We start from the raw sequence: 20,489 nt of genomic DNA on the forward strand, positions 1-20,489 counted from the left end.
TCGCAGCAACACTATTTCTAATAGGGAAAAGACAGAAATAGCCTAAATGCCTATCAACTGATGAATAAACAAAATTCAGCCATAAAAAGGAATGAAGTACTGATACATACAACATGAAAGAATCTTAAAAACACTTAATGCTAAGTGAAAGAAGTCAGGCACAAAAGACCACATCATATGATTTCTTTTATATTAAATACCCAGAATAAACAAATCCATAGGAACAAAAAGCAGAATAGTAGTTGTCCGGGCTGTGGGATAGCAGTGAATGCTTAATAAGTACAGGGTTTCCTTTTGCGGTGATGAAAATGTTTTGGAATTAGATAGTGGTGATGGTTGTAAAACATCGTGAATGTACTAAATGCCACTTAGCATACAAAGAAGAGAACTGTATACTTCAGAATAGTTAAAATGGTGAACTTTACATTTTGTTCATTATACCACAATTTTTTTAAAAAGAGGGAAGGTAGGGGCGCCTGGGTGGCTCAGTTGGTTAAGCGACTGCCTTCAGCTCAGGTCGTGATCCCAGGGTCCTGGGATTGAATCCCGAGTCAGGCTCCCTATTCAGCGGGGAGTCTCCTTCTCCCTCTCTCTCTGCCCCTCCCCCCTGCTCATGCTCTCTCTCTCACACACTCTCTCTCAAATAAATAAATAAAATTTTTGAAAAAATAAAAATAAAAAAGAGGGAAGGTAAATATGGCCTGTCTTCTTGCAGCACCGTTTTTACTTATTTTTTCCCTTTTTCTTTCAAAGGTTTTTATGTCAAACCATTACAAATACTATGGAGTAGAATGCAAATTTTAAATATACTTAAAAATCAAAACATAAGACTTAAAACATTTCAAGTTAATGTCAGCAGCTATTTGGGTTACAATATGTACTCTCTTCTCCATAGGAATACTTTGGTGAAAGAAATACTGCATGGAGATATCAATACACAGAACTAGGATGCTGATCTAGGCCACAATCATTTCTAGAGAGTGGAATAGAGAGGAGGGTGAAATCATTTTTAAGGATGACAGACATCACCATCACTGAGTTTAGAACTTGCACAAAGATCTCTGCACAAGAAAGTCCTGTCTCTCAGAAGAACAGACACCAAAAAACCCCTTCACAGTCCCTCCATTAAATTTAAGGCCCAACTCAAATCTTATCTATTCTACAAAGTCTTCCCTGATCATTACAATCCATGTTCATTCCAGACTACCATAGAATCTACTGTTTATACCATAGGTACATACCATATACTAACTTGATATGACTTAATTCTTAAAGTATTATGTTTGGTTTTTTTTAAGTGCTTGCAAGATATCCATGGAGGTACCTGAGGCATAATTGAATGAGCTTTCACTTGGAGGCAGAAAAAAATGGGTTCATATTTTAGTCTGCCATTAGAGGTGTGCTATGACCCTGGTGGACACATTTCTCCTCTTCAAGCTTTAGGGTCTTCATCTACAAATCTACATAGTAGTTAACAGAGACTATACAGTGCTCTGTGACAACTGAAAGAGAATTATGTACATTTTGCAAACTGCCAAATATTATGCAAATGTGAGGGATTCTTAGTACTTATATTTCAGTAGGTTAACAGCCCTGTAACTTCACTGTAAAAAATTTGAAAGTACAGTCTGTATGTCTATGCCCTCCATAGCTACAAGCTGTGTCTGAGCACAGGATAGAGACCCCCAAATAGTGAAATGAGTTAAAACCAAACCTAAGAAGCCTATGTCACAATTCAGTTGACAGAGATAGATAAACAAATCTGAATACAGGAATAAAATGAATTAACTGAATCTGACTGTGAAGCTGCCAGGAATGCCCTCAAAGACAGTGGAGTCGATCCAAGAAATACAACAATGGGTAGGAGGATGGCAGATAATCAACCTGCAGCATGATATTTTACTTGCACACGGTTACTGTGCTTTCGGATTCCAAAGAGAATGCTGGACTTCTCATCTAGACTCAAAGCACCTCTGTCAAGCCTCTTCTTAAGTTATACCACTCTCATGCTTTTCAGCATTAAACACTGTCCTCCTCTTAGAGATTCTAAGGAGATAAACTATACCAACAATCACCCAGGTGGGTCTTATCTAGGAGTTTCTCCCAGTGTCTTAAGTAGTTTCTAAAAATTTGCCTTCCCAGAAGCCTGGCTGACACAACAGTGATGCCATGCCCCAGACTCCATTTCACTTTATCAGACACTGAGAGTCCTTTTCCCAGCCACTTAACTGCCTAGGGATCCCACAGTGATTCATCATACTACATTGACCAAGGATTCTCTGATTCTTCAACATGGATTAGTAGTCAATATCCCCCAGAGATAAATGGCCTAATGCAGTGAACTGATGGTTAAGGAGTTCCATATTTCTCTTCCTTAAATAACATCCCACTAACTAGGACAATTTGAAGGCAGGTAGAGTGGCCAATATATTGACACCAAAAACCTATTCAAAGCGTTTGAGTCAGAAGTCCTATTTAAGATAAAGAAGAGAAAGATTTATAAAGGAAGACCTGCTAAAAATGAAGACCATTTTCTCTGAGCCACCCTATCAAACTGCTTAGGAATTGCCAATTCTTTAAAAGTTCATTTAGGGGGCGCCTGGGTGGCTCAGTCATTAAGCATCTGCCTTCAGCTCAGGTCATGATCCCGGGGTCCTGGGATCGAGCCCTACATCGGGCTCCCTGCTCCGCGGGAAGCCTGCTTCTCCCTCTCCCACTCCCCCTGCTTGTGTTCCCTCTCTCACTGTGTCTCTCTGTCAAATAAATAAATAAAATCTTTAAAAAATAAAAAAATAAAAGTTCATTTAGGATTGTCTAAGGACCTGAAGGGGATCTCAGTTGGATGAGATGTTGATAATACTGATAATGACAATAATAATGATAATGGCAACTAACATTCATTGAGTGTCACAATGTGCCAGATACTATGCTAAATATATACAAACTACAACTCTACTAGGTAAATATTATAATTATTGACATTTTAAAAGGGAAACAAGGGGCGCCTGGGTGGCTCAGTTGGTTAAGCAACTGCCTTCAGCTCAGGTCATGATCCTGGAGTCCCAGAATCAAATCCCGCATCGGGCTCCCGGCTCAGCGGGGAGTCTGCTTCTCTCCCTCTGACCCTCCCCCCTCTCATGCTCTCTCTCTCTCTCAAATAAATAAAATCTTTAAAAAAATAAATAAAAGGGAAACAAACAGAGGTGCCTGGGTGGTGCAGTCAGTTGAGCGTCGGACTCTTGGTTTAGGCTCAGGTCATGATCTCAAGGTTGTGAGATGCAGCTCCAGGTCAGGCTCTGTGCTCAGCAGAGTCTGCTTGGGATTCTCTCTCTCTCCCTCTGACCCTCCCACTGTGCTCTCTCTGTCTCAAATAAATAAATAAACATTAAAAAAATAAATTTAAAAATAAATTTAAATTTAAAAAAATAAAAATTGAAGTTTCATCAAAATAACTTGTCTTGGTTAGGGGCACCTGGGTGGCTCAGTCTGTTAAGGCTCAGTTCATGGTCTCAGGGTCGTGAGATTGAGCCCTCAGTTGGGATCTGCACTGAGCGAGGAGCCTGCTTAAGATTCTCTCTCTCGGGATGCCTGGGTGGCTCAGTCATTTGAGTGACCGACTCTTGCTTTCAGCTCAGGTCGTGATCTCAGGCTTGTGAGATCAAGCCCCCCCCCCCCCCATCAGGCTCAGGCTCAGCATGGAGTCTGCTTAGATTCTCTCTTCCCTGGGGTGCCTGGGTGACTCAGTCAGTTAAGCGTCTGCCTTTGGCTCAGGTCATGATCCCAGGGTCCTGGGATCGAGCCCCGCATCAGGCTCCCTGCTCTGTGGGAAGCCTGCTTCTCCCTCTCCCACTCCCCCTGCTTGTGTTCCCTCTCTCACTCTCTGTCAAATAAATAAATAAAATCTTAAAAAAAAAAAAAAGATTCTCTTCCCCTCCTTCTCCCCCTCCCTCTGCTTTCTCTCTCAAATAAACAAATCTTGAAAAAACAAACCAACAAAAAAGATTCTTTCTCCCTCTGTCTCTCCCCATTTCTCCCTCTCTATCAAGTTTTAAAAATTAAAAAAAAAATAACTTATCTTGGTTATTCAGCTAGTAAATTATAGGAGCCAGGATACAAATTCATATTGAATTTCTCCTGAGCTTGAGTCCTGAATCTGTATGCTTTGACTGGCAGAGTTTCCTCCTCTCGTTCTGTATCTACTCAAACCCATGAGAGGGGTTGTCTGTATAGTTGGGTCTTATTCTCTTCCTTACAGAGGAAACAGGTGGTAGTAAGAGATAAATCAAGGACCTTGGTGGTGGGGAGTGTGTTGGAGAAAGAAGGAAAGGAGAGAGGAAAAAAGAACCAATTGAGCACTTAATAAATGTCTGGCACTTCACATAATTCTTTTTTATATTTAAGCAAAAATATATTTACTGGTTTTCTGATACTACATAATTATCATAAATATTTCCAAAAAAGGAGAAATTAAAAATGCTTCCCGGGCACCTGGGTGGCTCAGTTGGTTAAGTGACTGCCTTCGGCTCAGGTCATGATCCTGGAGTCCCGGGATCGAGTCCCACATCGGGCTCCCTGCTCAGCAGGGAGTCTGCTTCTCCCTCTGACCCTCTCCCCTCTCATGCTCTCTCTATCTCATTCTCTCTCTCAAATAAATAAATAAAATCTTTAAAAAAAAATGCTTCTCAATCTCACTTCTCACAGGCAAACTCTAATTGTTTGATGAATATGATAATATAATAAACACTCATACTTTGATTTATGTAATCTTCATAATCCTGAAGATAAGGGGTATTATCCTCATTTTAGGGAACAGATAATGAGCCCAGAGAGATTAAATACCTTATCCAAAATGACATAGCTCAAAATCAGAAAGTCTGGTGACTTCAGAGTCCAAGTACTTTGCACTACGGTGCCTTTGGTAGCTGTGTCTCCTGTGCCTTTCTTTCTGTTTCTTGCCTTATACCTCTCCATGTCCCCAAGCCCCCAACTGTGTTCCTATCCTGAGTCCAACTTCTTTCAATTTCCTAGAAAATATTCTCTTAAAATGGTTTCTGACAATGGCACTTTCTGGCAAGAGAAAGCAAGAATAAAAAATCTTCAACATGGAGGTTCCTGGTTGGCTCAATCAGAAGAGCGCTCTTGATCTCAGGGTCATCAGTTCGAGCATGATGTTAGGTGCAGAGATTACTAAAAAGAAATAAATAAACTTAAAAAAAACTTCAACATGTAAAGAAATAGATATTTAGAGATGGAATAACAAACTGTAAGCAGGGGCAACCTGCAAACCGTGTTGAGTCTTTATGGCCACATTTTCTTTTTAATCAGAAAGCTCAGTATTAAGAATAGATATTTGAGTTTTCTCCATACAACTTCCTTCCCTGAAACTTTCCATCTATTTCCCCCCTTCTCCCTTAAGTATAGGGTCAAGAAAAGCTCTGAGAAAACTGGTTGCCAGACTGATTATATCTTAAAAACCAACAACCAACCAACCAAACAAAAGGAAATTAAAAATAAACCCCCCAAAAAACATTAAATAATTTATGAAGGATGCAGGTCCTCACTTGGAACACACATTCTAATAGTACAGATGTTAGAAATGAAGATGGCTGATTAGTTTACACTAGAGTCTGATAACTTAATAATAGCTGTTACTCCTGAAGGGAGAAAGGGAGATAAGAAACCTTTGCTTAAAAGGACTGCACATACAAAACAAAACAAAAATTAAACTGGAACTGAAAACGGCTATCTTGTGACATTCTTTAAACAAAAGCCAGTATATGCTTTAAGTCAAAGCCCTCTTTTCACTCCTATCCCCAAACGGAAGCCCAGTCAATGTTAAAGGTATGGTCATTTTCAGCAAAAAAGGGCTTATGGATCATAATACCTAGGTGATTTTATCTTTTTATTAAGAACTGCAATATAGTGAGAAAAGCACAGAAGTGAGAGACAAGTAATCTAGATTACTTTGATCCAAACACTGTCACCAACTCATTATCTTGGGCAACTGTCTTCAATCCAAGAGTTCAACCAGATGTCTAAAGCTACCTCTAATGAAAGTACTCTATACTGCTTCTATGAGTTGGTCTTAGTTTCTTAGATTAGAAAAAAATCAGCCTTTCCCAAACTGTGGTTCTATGAGATTTATTGAGTGTTCTGTGGCAGGGCTTCTGTAGCCAAATGATTTTAGGAAATGTTGGGTTAAAGGTGAAGGGTAGAGATGATAAACAAGTCATATGGCTCCTCCTTATTTAGTATCCTTGAAAATACAGTATCATATGCCAGAAGCCTCCACTTGAGTCATCTCAAATGGGAATGACCTCTCTGGATGACGGTTAGCAACTGAGCTAAGCAGAGAATTAAATTACCCAGCCTGATTACAGTGACATCATTATACAGACAAGCCCTCTGATGGGATTAGTATTTGCTAATCTATTATTTGAGCAGATAGTCAATAAGGGCTGAGCAAATGTCATTAAATTGCAACAATAACCATCACTCAAAATTGCAGGTTAAAAAGCTACTCAAGCAGGAAGGAAAACATTAACATTAGATAGTCCCCGGGTAATAAACTTTCAATTGCAAAGATAAATTTGTCTTGGAAGCTATTGTTGGCATCCATTAATCTCTCTGGTACCTAACTTCAAGTATTTTTTCCTTTAGTTGGAATATTTTTGCCGGGTACCTGGAATGTATAAGGCACATTGTTATGTGAAATAGTATGTTTGAACGGTTGAATAGTATATGAAATAGTAGCATTGGACATTGGAATTAAAAGATTATGTAATCCAAATTGTCTTCACCCTGAAAACACACACACACACTCCTCTAGTTAGTTAGTGCCTGGGTCAGGATCTGAATCTATCTTTTTTTTTTTTTTTTTAAAGATTTTATTTTTTGCCAGAGAGAGACAGCGAGAGAGGGAACATAAGCAAGGGGGACTGGGAGAGGGAGAAGCAGGCTTCCCGCCGAGGAGGGAGCCTGATGCGGGGCTCGATCCCAGGACCCTGGGATCATGACCTGAGCCGAAGGCAGACGCTTAAAGACTGAGCCACCCAGGTGCCCCTGAATCTGTCTTTCATTTCCTATTCCAGTGCTCATTTCTTTACACCAGGAAAAAATATAAAACATATTTATGTGAATAAGTAATTTGTAGAATTTTGCTTTTAAAGCATCAATTGAAAACAAAAACTTTTAAGACTATAATTTCATGAAAACTACAAAGAAATTGCAAACTTAATTATACATTATTTTAGAAAAATATATCTTGCTATATAACCATCAGAATAGTGGCTATTGCTCCGAATTACATAATTATTCATTCTTTCATTTATTCATCTAAGTATTTGCTAAAACTATACTATAAATCATACTTTATTCTAGATACTAGGGATTAAACATGAATAAAATTATAATCTCATACTTCTAACACATTAATTATTAGTCAGTGATAATGTAAATATCAGAATTTACTAAGTGTTATTATGTGCCAGGCATTAACCTGCCCTAAAGACTCTTCCCATCTAGTAAATTAGATAAAAGATTTACACAAATGCAGTAGGCAGAACTCTAAGGTGGTCCCAGATTTCCCAATCTAATCCCAGGATTGTTAAATAGGATGGCTTATACTCCCATGGATAGTTTATTATATGGCACAATGGACTTTAATATAGGGAGATTATTTAGGTGGCCATAAATAACCTGTGATCAAGTTAAATCACAGAAGCCTGTTAAAAGCTGAGACTTTTCTCCAGCTGAAAGGGAAGTCAGAGATTTGAAGCACAAGAAACATCTGAGGTGCCACTGCTGGGTTAAAGATGGAAAAGGCTACACAGTAAGGAACTCAGGCAGCCTCTAGACGCTGAGTGGCCCCTGGCTGACAGCTAGTAAGAAACAGGATCTCAGCCCTATAATCACAAGGAACTGAATTCTGCCAACATCAAGAATGAGATTAGAACTAATGAATCATTGAACACTACATCAAAAACTAATGATGGCTAATTGAACATAAAAAAAAAAGAATGAGATTGGAAACAATTATTCCCCTGTATCTCCAGCAGCACAACTAACACTTATCATACCCTCAGCAGAGAACACAGCCACACGTCAGACTACTGACTTACAAAACTGTGAGATAATAAATGGGTGTTGTTAAGCAGCAATAAAAAACTAATACAACAAAACATTACAATAGGAATTGTATGTATATTCCCTAATTGTTGACAGGAAGATCTGTAAAAAATGCCTATTAGATCACTCACGCATATTAATTATATTGTTCAAATGTTCTACATCTTTATTGCTTTTTTGAAGCTTGAATTTAAAAAATTACGAAAGATGTATTGAAATCTCCTAGTGATATACTGCATTTGTAAATTTCTCCCCGTGGTTCTATCAGTTTTGCTCTATATATTTCAAGGTTGTTTTAGAATTAATCAATCTTCTGAGTTGAAACTCTTCCCCTAAAATGTATTTTGTCTGATATTAACCTGGTTACCCAACCTTTTTTGTTTTTCTTTCTAAATAGTTTTGTCGGGGTGTTATTGCTACCTTAGCATTCTTATGTTTAGTGTTTGCCTGGTATACCTTTTTGATATTTTCACTTTCATGACCTTATGCTTTGGTGTGTTTCTTGTAAAAAGCATACAGTTGGGTTATTTTAAAATGCCATTTGAGGGGCGCCTGGGTGGCTCAGCCGTTAAGCATCTGCCTTCGGCTCAGGTCATGATCCCAGGGTCCTGGGATCGAGTCCCACATTGAGCCCCACATCAAGCCCCACATCGGGCTCCCTGCTCAGCAGGAAGCCTGCTTCTCCCTCTCACACTCCCCCTGCTTGTGTTCCCTCTCTCGCTGTCTCTCTCTCTGTCAAATAAATAAATAAAATCTTTAAATAAATAAATGAATGCCATTTGATAATCTCTCTTTTATTTATTTTTCTCTCTTTTAACTGGCAAATTTTGGCCACTTACATTGAATGGAATGACAGTTACACTTCAGCTGAACTGTGCTTTTCATTTGCTCTGTACATATTTTTTCTCTTTTCCTGCCCCCTTCTTTTTTAATTTAATTTTCTGAGTCCTGTGCTAATTTGGAAATTATATACACGTTATTTCTTTTGGTTATTCTTGAAATTATACTGTTTCCTTTCATTACATTTGAAGTTAATTGATACCATAATCCCCCTTCCTAAACAATTCAAGGACCTTGGAAGAGTGCTTCTCAATCTTTAATGTCCATATGAATCACTTGAGGAGTGTTAAAAAAGCAATTCCAATTCAGTAATAGTGAGGTGAGCCTGGCATTCTGCATTTCTAAGCTCCCAAATGATTCACTGCTACTGAGAAGCAATGCCTTAGAATACTTTACTTTAATCATCCCCCTTTAGACTGGCATGCTATTGTTGTCTGGGATTTTAATTCTGTCTTTTTAAATTCCATAATTATACATTATCATTATTATTTTATACAATGTTCATTTAGACTTAAAGAGAAGTTTCATTTCTTGGCTCTCCTTTCTTTCTTACATCTAAGACTTTCCCTTTGGGATTATTTTCCTTATTCCTAACATTCCTTAAACAAAGCTCTGCTAAATGGTTCACATTCATTCTTGAGAGACAGTATTAAATTGGTGGACTACAGCAGATGCCTGATTTTTAATACCTGCTCTGTCTGTTACTAACCATTGACTTTAGGAAATTCATATCATTTCTCTGGTCCTCGGTTTCCTCATCCATAAAATGAGGATAATAACTTATAACTGTATCTGGCACATTGTAAACTCTAAGCGTTAGTAATTATAGTTACATAATGCCAAGTTCTCACTTATTTTCTCTCATCACTTTGGAAATAGAATTTTCATTCCTCTGGCTCCTATTACCACTATTGAGGATCTGTAATCTGTATCAGTCAAATAGGCTAGGTTATGCTTCAGTAATAAATAATCCCCCAAGTCTCTGTTGCTTAACACAACAAAAGTTTATTTCTTGCTCACACTACATTTTCTACACAAGTTGCAGAAGTTTCTGTCCCTCAGTGACTCAGGGACTCAGGTTTTCAAAGGCTCTGTCATGGCACCTTCTTCCATAACAGCTTAGACAGGAAAAAGGGAAATGATGAATCATATACTGGTGTTCCAGGAAGTGACATTCATTTTGTTCACATTTCATTGGCCAAAGAAAGTTACATGCCACACTCAACTTCACAGAATAAGGCAAAAAGAAAATGAAATATTTGTAACAGCACTGCTGACTACATAAGTCTAACTATAGTTCTTCTATAGGTGATTTTTCATTCTGATTATTTTCAAGAAGTTCTCTTTTTCTTAGGTATTCTAGTTTCACTACAATGTGTATAGTGTAAGGTGGTGGTTTTTTTTCCCCAAATTTAAAAATATCTTGTTTTGTGCTTTCTTCAGAGATTAGGTTTATCAGCTCAAATTATCTTTTTGGATAATGTCTCTCTTTTTTCCCCTCATCTCTGGGACAACAATGTAGATGGATTTCAGACCTTTTAATTCTATTCTCCATATCACATAACTTCACTTTCATATTTTCCATCTACTTGTCTCTCTGTGTGCTATATTCTAGGCAATTTCTATAGGTCAACATTCAATTTATTAATTTTCTCTGCAGCTGTATTAAAGCTGCTATTCAATCCAATCTATTGAGTGTCTTTTTGCAATTATAATTTTTATTTCTACAAGTTCTATTTTAGTATGCCTGGGTGGCACAGTAGGTTAAGCTTCTGCCTTTGGCTCAGGTCATGATCTCAGGATCCTGGGATCAAGTCCTGTATCGGTCTCCTTGCTCACTGGGGAGCCTGCTTCTCCCTCTGCCTGCCATTCCCCCTGCTTGCTCAGTCTCCATCCTCTCTCTCTCTCACAGAGAAATAAAATAAATAAATAAATAAAATAAAATTATAAAATAAATAAATAAATAAAAGTTCTATTTTGTTCTTTTTCAATTCTTCCTAGTAATTTCATATTATATTTCCTCAAACATATCTTTCATAAAGATTTTACTTTCTTCATTTGAAAGCTCTAATATCAGAAGTCTTGGGAGTCTGAATCTGCTGTTTGTTATTTCTGATGTATCTCACTCATGGGTGTCTTGTTTCCTCATAAGTTTCATGATCTTTGCTTGTGAGCTCATATTTGGTTGAATTTAATTTTGGGGAATCCTCAACACCTAAGTTAAGGATGCTTTCCTCCAGAAAAGCTTTGCATATAAATGCTTTCAGGAGTCAGGATTGGGATGAAGTATCACATTAGCAATTTTATCATTTTAGACTTCTCTGAGAAACTATCTTAATGTGGTCAGCAGTAAAGTTTCAGGGTCAGGAACCACCTTTCAGAAGACACAGCACTTAGTCTGTATATCCCAGTGTTGATATCAGTCAGCCTTTTCCCTCAAGGCTAATTCAGCTTTTGGGGTTGTTTATTGCTTACATTTCTCAATTCAATTTGCACTCACTTTTTCCCTTATCCTTTTTTTAAATTCATAGAGGGATGGGGAATAGGGGAACTTGGAGATTTTCCTTGTTTCTGAGGGTCTAATAATGGTTAAAAATATTATTTTTACTGTAAATTATCAAAGATATAGTTATAATGGGAAGAATCTTCAAAATAGCTCTGCCACCATGCTAACAGTTTACTACAGTAAAATCCATCCAGTTCCCATCACCAAAGGGGGCAAATGTCTTCAACTTCTTTGCTTCTTTCCACAGATATTCTATGCTTATGTAAGTAATAAAACATATAATTTTTCCTTTTAATGCAAAGGGTAGCATACTGCATATACTTTGTACTTCCCTCTCTTTTTTAATTTAAAAAGGTATCTTAGAAATTGTTCCATATCAGTACATAAAGAGCTTCCTCATATTCTTTATGGCTTCATTTTACTCCATTTTATGGGCCATTTGAAATCTCACCTGATCCCTCAATGCTCTTTATTCCTACAGGACTATGTCTTTTTAATACTTCTTTCCTCTCTCCTATCTGTTGTAGTTCAGTATAGCCTCTGTTTCTGCCTTGCTTTTAATATTGCTCTCACTCCATATCCTGAGTTTAAATGCCATGAACATTATACTTTTTCTTCTACTTCAAGTTCTCACAATATCACATTAAGTGTAAATTTATCTGAGTTCCAGGGCTTGCTCATTTAAAAAAAAAATCTCAAAGACAACAATTCTCAGCCATCTACTCAAGAAGAAGATAAATAATAAATCTAAGGAATGAGACCTAATTATATCCGATTATTTCCAAGACTTTGCATTAAGATATAGTAAAACAATTGTTTAGGGTCTAATCTGGAAAAGAAATACAGGTTGGGGGCTAAAATTCAGGAATGAATGACAGAAACAAATATTAGTTTGAGTCTGGGGCAGCTGAAAAGAGGAGAATGAAATATATTGCTATTATTTTCTCTTTTCTTCTATTTTCTAATAAACAGTACCTGTAAAGCACAAACATTTTTAATCTTGATGACATTTATCATTTTTTATTTGTATTGCTTATACTTTTGGTGTCCTAAGAAACCATTTTCTAATCCAAGGTCAAAAAGACTAACATCCTCGGTCTCTTCTAGGCATCTTATAGTTTCCACTCTTATACTTCAGTCTATGGTCTATACTGAGTTAGTTTTTGATATACTGTGAGGAAGGAGTCCAATCTAATTCTTTTGCATGTAGATATTCAGTTGCTCCAGCACCATTTATTGAAAAGACTTCTTTCACCATTGAATGGTCTTGGCACCCTTGTTGAAAATCATTGACCATAGATAAATGGGTTTATTTTCTGGACAATCAATTCTATTTAATTCACCTATATGTTTATATGTTTGACCCATATGTCAGTACCACACTGTTTTGATTACAATAGCTTTGTAATCATGCTCTGTAGTAACTTTTGAAATCAGGAATTGTGAGTCCTCTAATTGCTTTGGCTATTCTGGGTCCCTTGAATTTCCATATGATTTTAAAATCAGCTTGTTAATTCCTGCACATAAAAAAAAGAAAAAGCCAAGTGGAATTTGGGCATGGACTGCACTGAATCTGCAGATCAATTTGGAGAGTAATGTCATCTTTTAACAGTTTTCTGATCCATAAACATATTTCCATTTATTTAGATCTTCTTTAATTTCTTTCAACAGTATTTTATAGTTTTTCAGTGTACAAGTCTTGTGCCTTTGCTAAATTTATTCCTGAGTATTTTACTCCTTTTGATGCTATTATAAGTGGAATTGTTCTCTAAATTTCATTTTCAGATGATTAGTTGCTAGCACATAGAAATGCAACTGAATTTTCCCTTTCCAACCTAGAAGCGTTTTATTTCTTTTTCTTACCTAATTATCCTGGTTAGAATCTCCAGTTGAATAGAAATTGTGAAAGTGGACATCCTTGTCATGTTCCTGATCTTAGGGGGACAGCTTTCCTTCACCAGTATGATGATAATAGTATGATATTTCTTGTGGATTTTTTATAGATGTCTTTTATCAGGATGAGGAAGTTCCCTTTGATTCCTAGGTTATTGAACATTTTTATCAGGAAAAGCGTTGGATTTTGTCAAATGCTTTTTTGGTGTCTATTGAAATAATCATGTAGGCTTTTATTATATTAGTATGGTGTATTATATTGGCTGATTTTCATATGTTGAACTAACTTTACATTCCTGGGATATATCCCACTTGGCTGTGATATATAATCCTTTTTATATGGTGCCAAATTCAATTCTCTGTTATTGTTGAGGATGTTTGTATATATGTTCATAAGGAGTATTGTGGTTTTCTTTTCTTATAATGTGTTACCTGTTTTAGTATCAGGGTAATATTGCCTCATAGGGTAAGTTAGAAAATGCTCCCTTCTCTTCCATTTTTTTGGAAGAGTTTGTGAAGGATTGGTGTTAATTCTTCTTTAAATATCTGCTAGAAATCACCAGCGATGCCATCTGGTCTTAAGCTTTTCTTTATGGGATAATTTAAAAAATTATTATTAATTCAATCTCCTTAATTTTATAGGTCTCTTTGGATTTTCTATCTTTTCTTGAGTCAGTTTCAGCACTCTGTGTCTTTCTAGGAATTTGCCATTTTAACTAGATTATCTAATTTATTGGCATAAGAGATCATAGTGTTCTAATAAAATCCTTATTTCTCCAAGACCAATAACAATGTCCCCTCTTACATTCTTGATTTTAGTAATTCGAATCTTGTATCTTTTTTTCTTAGTCTAGCAAGGATTTGTCAATTTTTGTCGATCTTTTTAAAGAACCAACTTTTGGTTTCATTGATTTTTCTCTATTGTTTTTCTATTCTCTATTTCATTTCTTTCCACTCTAATTTTTACTTTCTTCTTTCTGCTTGCTTTGGATTTAGTTTGCTCTTTTTTTCATTTTTTTTTAAGGTCAATGGATCATTATTCATTTAAAATCATTCTTTTTTCTTAATATAGGCATGTACAGCTATAAATTTCCCTCTAAGTACTGTTTTAACCACATCACAAATTTTGGTATGCTGTGTTTTTGTTTTCATTAATCTCAAAGTATTTTCTAATTTCTCTTGTGATTTCTGCTTTATCTCATTGGTTGTTTAAGAATGTGTTTAGTTGGGGGTGCCTGGGTGGCTCAGTCTTTAAGCGTCTGCCTTTGGCTCAGGTCATGGTCCTGGGGTCCTGGGATTGAGCCCCGCATCAGGCTCCTTGCTCCATGGGAGGCCTGCTTCTCGTGTTCTCCCCCTGCCTGTATTCCTCTCTCGCTGTGTCTCTCTCTGTCAAATAAATAAATAAAATCTTAAAAAAAAAAATGTGTGTAGTTGGGGCGCCTGGGTGGCTCAGTCAGGCCACTGAAGGCATGATCCCAGGATTCTGGGATCTAGCCCTACATTGGGCTCTCTGCTCAATGGGGAGCCCGCCTCTCCCTCTCCCCCTGCTTGTTCTCACTCTCTCTCTAATAAATAAATCTTTTTAAAATTTTTTTAAAAATTTAAAAAGAATGTGTTTAGTTTCCATATTTGTTGCATTTCATTGCTGTTGGAGAACATACTTTGTAAGATTTAAATTCTTTAAAATTTATTGAGATTTGCTTTATGGATTAATGTCTGGTCTTTTTTTTTTTTTAAGATTTTATTTATTTGACAGAGAGAGATACAGCGAGAGAGGGAACACAAGCAGGGGGAGTGGGAGAGGGAGAAGCAGGCTTCCTGCGGAGCAGGGAGCCCGATGTGGGGCTCGATCCCAGGACCCCAGGATCATGACCCGAGCCGAAGGCAGATGCTTAACAACTGAGCCACCTAGGCACCCCAATGTCTGGTCTATTTTGAAGAATGTTCCATATGTTTAGAGAAGAACAGGCATTCTTCCATTGTTAGGTAAAGTGCTCTATAGATACCTGTTAGATCTAGTAGGTTTTTAGTGTTGTTCAAGTCCTCTATTTCCTTATTGATCTTCTGTTTAGGTAATATATCCATTATTCAAAGTGAAGTACTCAAGTTTTCAACTATTATTATTGAACTGTCAATTTCTTCCTTCAATTCTGTCAGGGTTTTTTTGAGGCTTTGTATATTTAGATGTATGTTTATAATTGTTATATCTTCCTGATAGATTGACCTTTTATCAATATATAATATCCTTTTTTGTTTCTAGTTACAATTTGTGTCTAGTCTGTTTTGCCCAATATTAGTATAGCCACTCCCACTCTTTTGGTTACTATTTGCATGGCATATATTTTTCACGCTTTCACTTTTAAACTATCTGTGACTTTATTTTTTTCTCTTTTTTAACTTATTTAAATTCAATTAGTTAATATATAGTGTGTCATTAGTTTCAGATGTAGAGTTCAGTAATTCATGAGTGGCACATAACACCCAGTGCTCATCACATCATGTGCCCTCCTTAATGCCCATCACCCAATTACCCCATTCCCCCACCTATCTGTGACTTTAAATCTATTTTTTTAAAGATTTTATTTATTTATTAGACAGAGAGACAGTGAGAACAGGAACACAAGCAGGAGGAGTGGGAAAGGGAGAAGCAGGCTTCCCACCAAGCAGGGAGCCCGATGCAGGCTCGATCCCAGGACCTTGGGATCATGACCCAAGCCGAAGGCAGAAGCTTAACAACTGAGCCACCCAGGTGCCCCTTTAAATCTATTTTAAATCTATTCATTAACAGCAATGAATTCATTCTCTCTCCCCACCCTCTTTCTCTTGCTCATTCTCTCTCTCTCAGTTAATCTGGGGATGTCTTAATTTCGCCTACACTTTTTAATGATGATGTCGTTGGATATAGAATTCTTCATTGACAGTCTTTTTCTTTTGGCATTTTCAATATGTCATCCCACTGCCTTCTGGCCTCCATCATTTCTGATGAAAAATAAGCTGTTAATCTTTTTGAGGGTCCCCTATACATGATGAGGTTTTTTTTATGCTGTCATATTTTTTTATGCTGTCAAAATTATCTTTGGGTCTGGCTTTGATAATTTGATTATGATGATTTAGGTGTATATCTCTTTTGACTTTATACTACTTGAAGCTTATTGAGCTTCTTGGGTATTTCATCAAATTTGAGAAGTTTTCTACCATTATTTTGTCAAATACTGTTTCTGCTTTTTCTCTCTCTCCTTTTGGGACTCCCATTATGTTTATGTTGGTATGTTTGATGATATTCCACAGGTCTCGGAGGTTCTGTTCATTTTTCTTCTTTCTTTTTTATTTCTAATCTTCAGACTATATAATCTCAATTGAACAATCTTCAAGTTCACTGACTCTTTTTCTCTGCCTACTTAAATCTGCTGTTGAACCTCTCTAGTGAATTTTTCATTTCAGTTATTGTATTTTGAAACTGCAGAATGTCTATTTTATATACCTTTATATATCTATATATCTTTATATATCTATGTATTTTTATATCTATTTTATATACCCTTATATATTTTTCTGTTCATTGTTATTCTCTATTTGGGTATACATAATTCTCATATTTTCCGGGTGCCTGGGTGGCTCAGTTGGTTAAGCGACTGCCTTCTGCTCAGGTCATGATCCTGGAGTCCCGGGATCGAGTCCCACATCGGGCTCCCTGTTCAGCGGGGAGTCTGCTTCTCCCTTTGACCCTCCCCCCCTCATGCTCTCTCTATCTCATTCTCTCTCTCAAATAAATAAATAAAATCTTTAAAAAAAAATTCTCATATTTTCCTTTAATTCTTTTTTAAAATTGAGGTATAATTGACATATAACATTATATTGGTTTCAGGTGTAAAACATGATTCAATATTTGTATACATTGTGAAATGACCACCACAATAAGTCTAGTTAACATCCATCACCTTACATAGTTACAATTTTTTTCTTGTGATGAGAACTTTTAAGATCTACCCTCTTAGCAGCTTTCAAATATGCAGTACAGTATTATTAATTATACTCAACATGCTGTACATTATATCCCCATAAGTTATTTATAATGAGAAGTTTGTACCTTTGGACCCTCTTCAACCGTTTCTTCCACCCCCATCCCTCAACTCTGGCAACCACCAATCTGTTCTCTATATCTTTGACCTTGGTTTGTTTTGTTTTGGTTTTCCTTTTTTCTTTTTTAGATTCCACATATAAATGAGATCACATGGGAATAAGTCAAAGCACTACTGCTGCTGTTTGTTTAGTGACTTTGATGGGAAAAGTCTGTATTCTTTGTGTGTAGCCAGTGAAGTCTCTGCTCATTTAGGTTAGTGGTCTGTTAATAATTGAACAGAGATTTCCTTAAATGCCTGGAACCAATAAGTCTAGTCTTTCCTGAAGGATCTCTGTGTCTTGGGATAGGACTTCAATACTCAGCCAGGCAGCTTACAACTCTGCTGTAGCCTACAAATCCTGCACATACACACAGCCCTGCACATGTGCATGGCCTTCTAAATTGCAAGTAATATTCCAGAGCTTTTTGAAGTCTTCTATGGACATCTCATTCCTCAACTTTTCCTTTTAAGTTTCTACTACTTCAGGCAGCCATGATGTTAAATAAGCCATTGCCACTGACTGTTTTTAGAAAATGCCCCCAGAGAAAAGACTTTTCTCACTGGGCAAGTTTCCAGTCAGGTCAATAAAGACAAGCCTTACAAATGGAGTCTTCCAGGGAACCATCAAACAAGTCAAATAATGGCAATTCTTTGGATATGGGACTTTGAAGGAGCTCCATCCTCATTCTCATGGAGATTCAGCCATTTTTCTTCAAGATGCTCTTTGGATTGCTGTAGACCTACAGTTAATTTCCACAGTTCTGACAAAGTAGATTTTGACAAGTTTGGCCCAAAAAGCACATTGCTTTTTTCCCCTACTGATTCATAAAGGTGATTACATCACTTTTATGGAGAGATTTGTCAGATAGCTGCACTCCATCATTCTCACTGACATAACTGTTTCCTTTTTGACTTAGGCAATTCTTAACTTGATCCACTTTTCACTTTTCCTTATTTCTGTTTCCTCAGAATCTTTATCTTCTGGTGCACAATTTCTTTCCTCTGGGATTTAGAGTCACTGTGTAATTTTATGAAGTATTTCCGTAACATTATCTGATGTATTTTTATGCTTGTGATCATGTTTTCTTCCAAGATGCCCTCTCTCTGTTATGGCAAATGCCAATTCATCCTTTATGATCTAGTGTAAGTGTTAATTCCTCTGTTAGGTCTTCACTCCATCTACCCAAGAGCCAAATCAATCACTCCTACATCTTCTTCTACAGCCCTCCTTATATGCATTTATATAGCTAATATTTAATCTACTCTGTTTGCTTTACTAGACTGTGAATTTTGAGGACAGATATAAGGTATAGACCTTACTCATCTTTGTATACCTAAAATTTAACACAGAGAAGGAACTGAGGAAATGTTTTTTGAATTGATTCTCACTCTGCTGATAACTCATCAAAGGCACTGAGCCCTCAGGCATAAGCAAAAGCTGATGATCACAAATTAATTTTATAATATAAATCTAATAGCAGAAGTCTTATAATTAACAGAAAAGCCATGTGCCTTCTTTTTACTTAACTTTGAGAAAATGTCACTTGGAATCCTATTAGTAAGTGTCCTTCTGGAGCTCTGGACTGGTTCTCTAGACACCTGGGTTCTCTTCCAAGCCACCCCCTAACCTGCTGTAGGATTCTGAAGGAACCAGCAAGAATCTGTTTTAATGTGAAAGTGATTAATTTCATCTTTAACTCATACATGCCATACCAAATTTATATTTTTAAGGGATCTCTTTCCCTGCAGTATGGAGAAAGAATTATAGGAAGCCAAGACTGAAGGCATAAAAAGTAGATAGGAGGCTAGGTGAAAACTAATAGGACCTAGACCAGACAGAAATGTGATAATTTGAGATAGTCTGGAAATAGAACACATTTGATTTGGTGTTAGTTGTCAAGAATGACAGGGAGTGAAGCTTACCCCAAAGTTCGAGCTTGACTGGTTTGGACAGTGGCACTATTTATTAAGATGAAAAGAAGTGTTGAAGAGGACACAGGTTTGAAGGGGAAAATATTCAACAGTTCTGCTTGGGAGATATATATATATATATATATATATATATATATATATATATATATATATACATATCATGTAAGTGGAGATGTCATGCAGAAAACTGAAGCTCACTGGAGAAATCTTACTGAAAATAAAAATTTGGAAGTTCGGGCACCTGGGGAGCTCAGTCATTAAGTGTCTGCCTTTGGCTCAGGTCATGATCTCAGAGTCCTGGGATCGAGCCCAACGTCGGGCTCCCTGCTCAGCAGGAAGCCTGCTTCTCCCTCTCCCTCTGCCCCTGCTTGTGTTCCCTCTCTCGTTGTCTCTCTCTCTCTCTCTGTCAAATAAATAAATAAAAATATTTTTTAAAAAAATCATTAAAAAAAAGGGGGCGCCTGGGTGGCTCAGTCGTTAAGCGTCTGCCTTCAGCTCAGTCATGATCCCAGGGTCCTGGAATCGAGCCCTGTGGGAGGCTCCCTGCTTGGCGGGAGGTCTGCTTCTCCCTCTCCAACTCCCCCTGCTTGTGTTCCCTCTCTCGCTGTGTCCTCTCTGTCAGGTAAATAAAATCTTTAAAAAAAAATTTGGAAGTTATTAGATCAAACTCATAACAAATTGGGGCATCTGGGTGGCTCAGTCGTTAAGCCTCTGCCTTTGGCTCAGGTCATGGCCCCAGGGTCCTGGGATTGAGCCCCACATCGGGCTCCCTGCAAGGAAGGGAGGAACAGGAAGCCTGCTTCTCCCTCTCCCACTCCCCCTGCTTGTGTTCCCTCTCTCGCTGTGTCTCTCTCTGTCAAATAAATAAATAAAATCTTTAAAAAAAAAAGTCATAACAAATCTATAGCAATGGTTGAGATCACCTAAGAAAAGAATTTTCAGAAAGAGAAGAGATACGAGCTTGGTTCTGAGCCCTCAGGAATCCCAACATTTAGGGATCAGGTAGAGGAGGAATAACTATGAAAGGGTACTAAAAAAGAAGAGCCACAGAAGTAAGGGAAAGAAAGAGG

General features: G+C 37.3%; 1 protein-coding gene across 1 annotated transcript in view; it reads right to left on the reverse strand.

Moving 5' to 3' along the window:
- The window catches only part of SYN2 (synapsin II), a 198,629-nt gene that overhangs the window by 84,126 nt on the left and 94,014 nt on the right, over positions 1 to 20,489 (reverse strand). The gene's annotated exons all lie outside the window — the stretch shown is intronic.

This window comes from Neomonachus schauinslandi, chromosome 1 (genome assembly GCF_002201575.2).
Source record: "Neomonachus schauinslandi chromosome 1, ASM220157v2, whole genome shotgun sequence".
Classification (NCBI taxonomy): domain Eukaryota; kingdom Metazoa; phylum Chordata; class Mammalia; order Carnivora; family Phocidae; genus Neomonachus; species Neomonachus schauinslandi.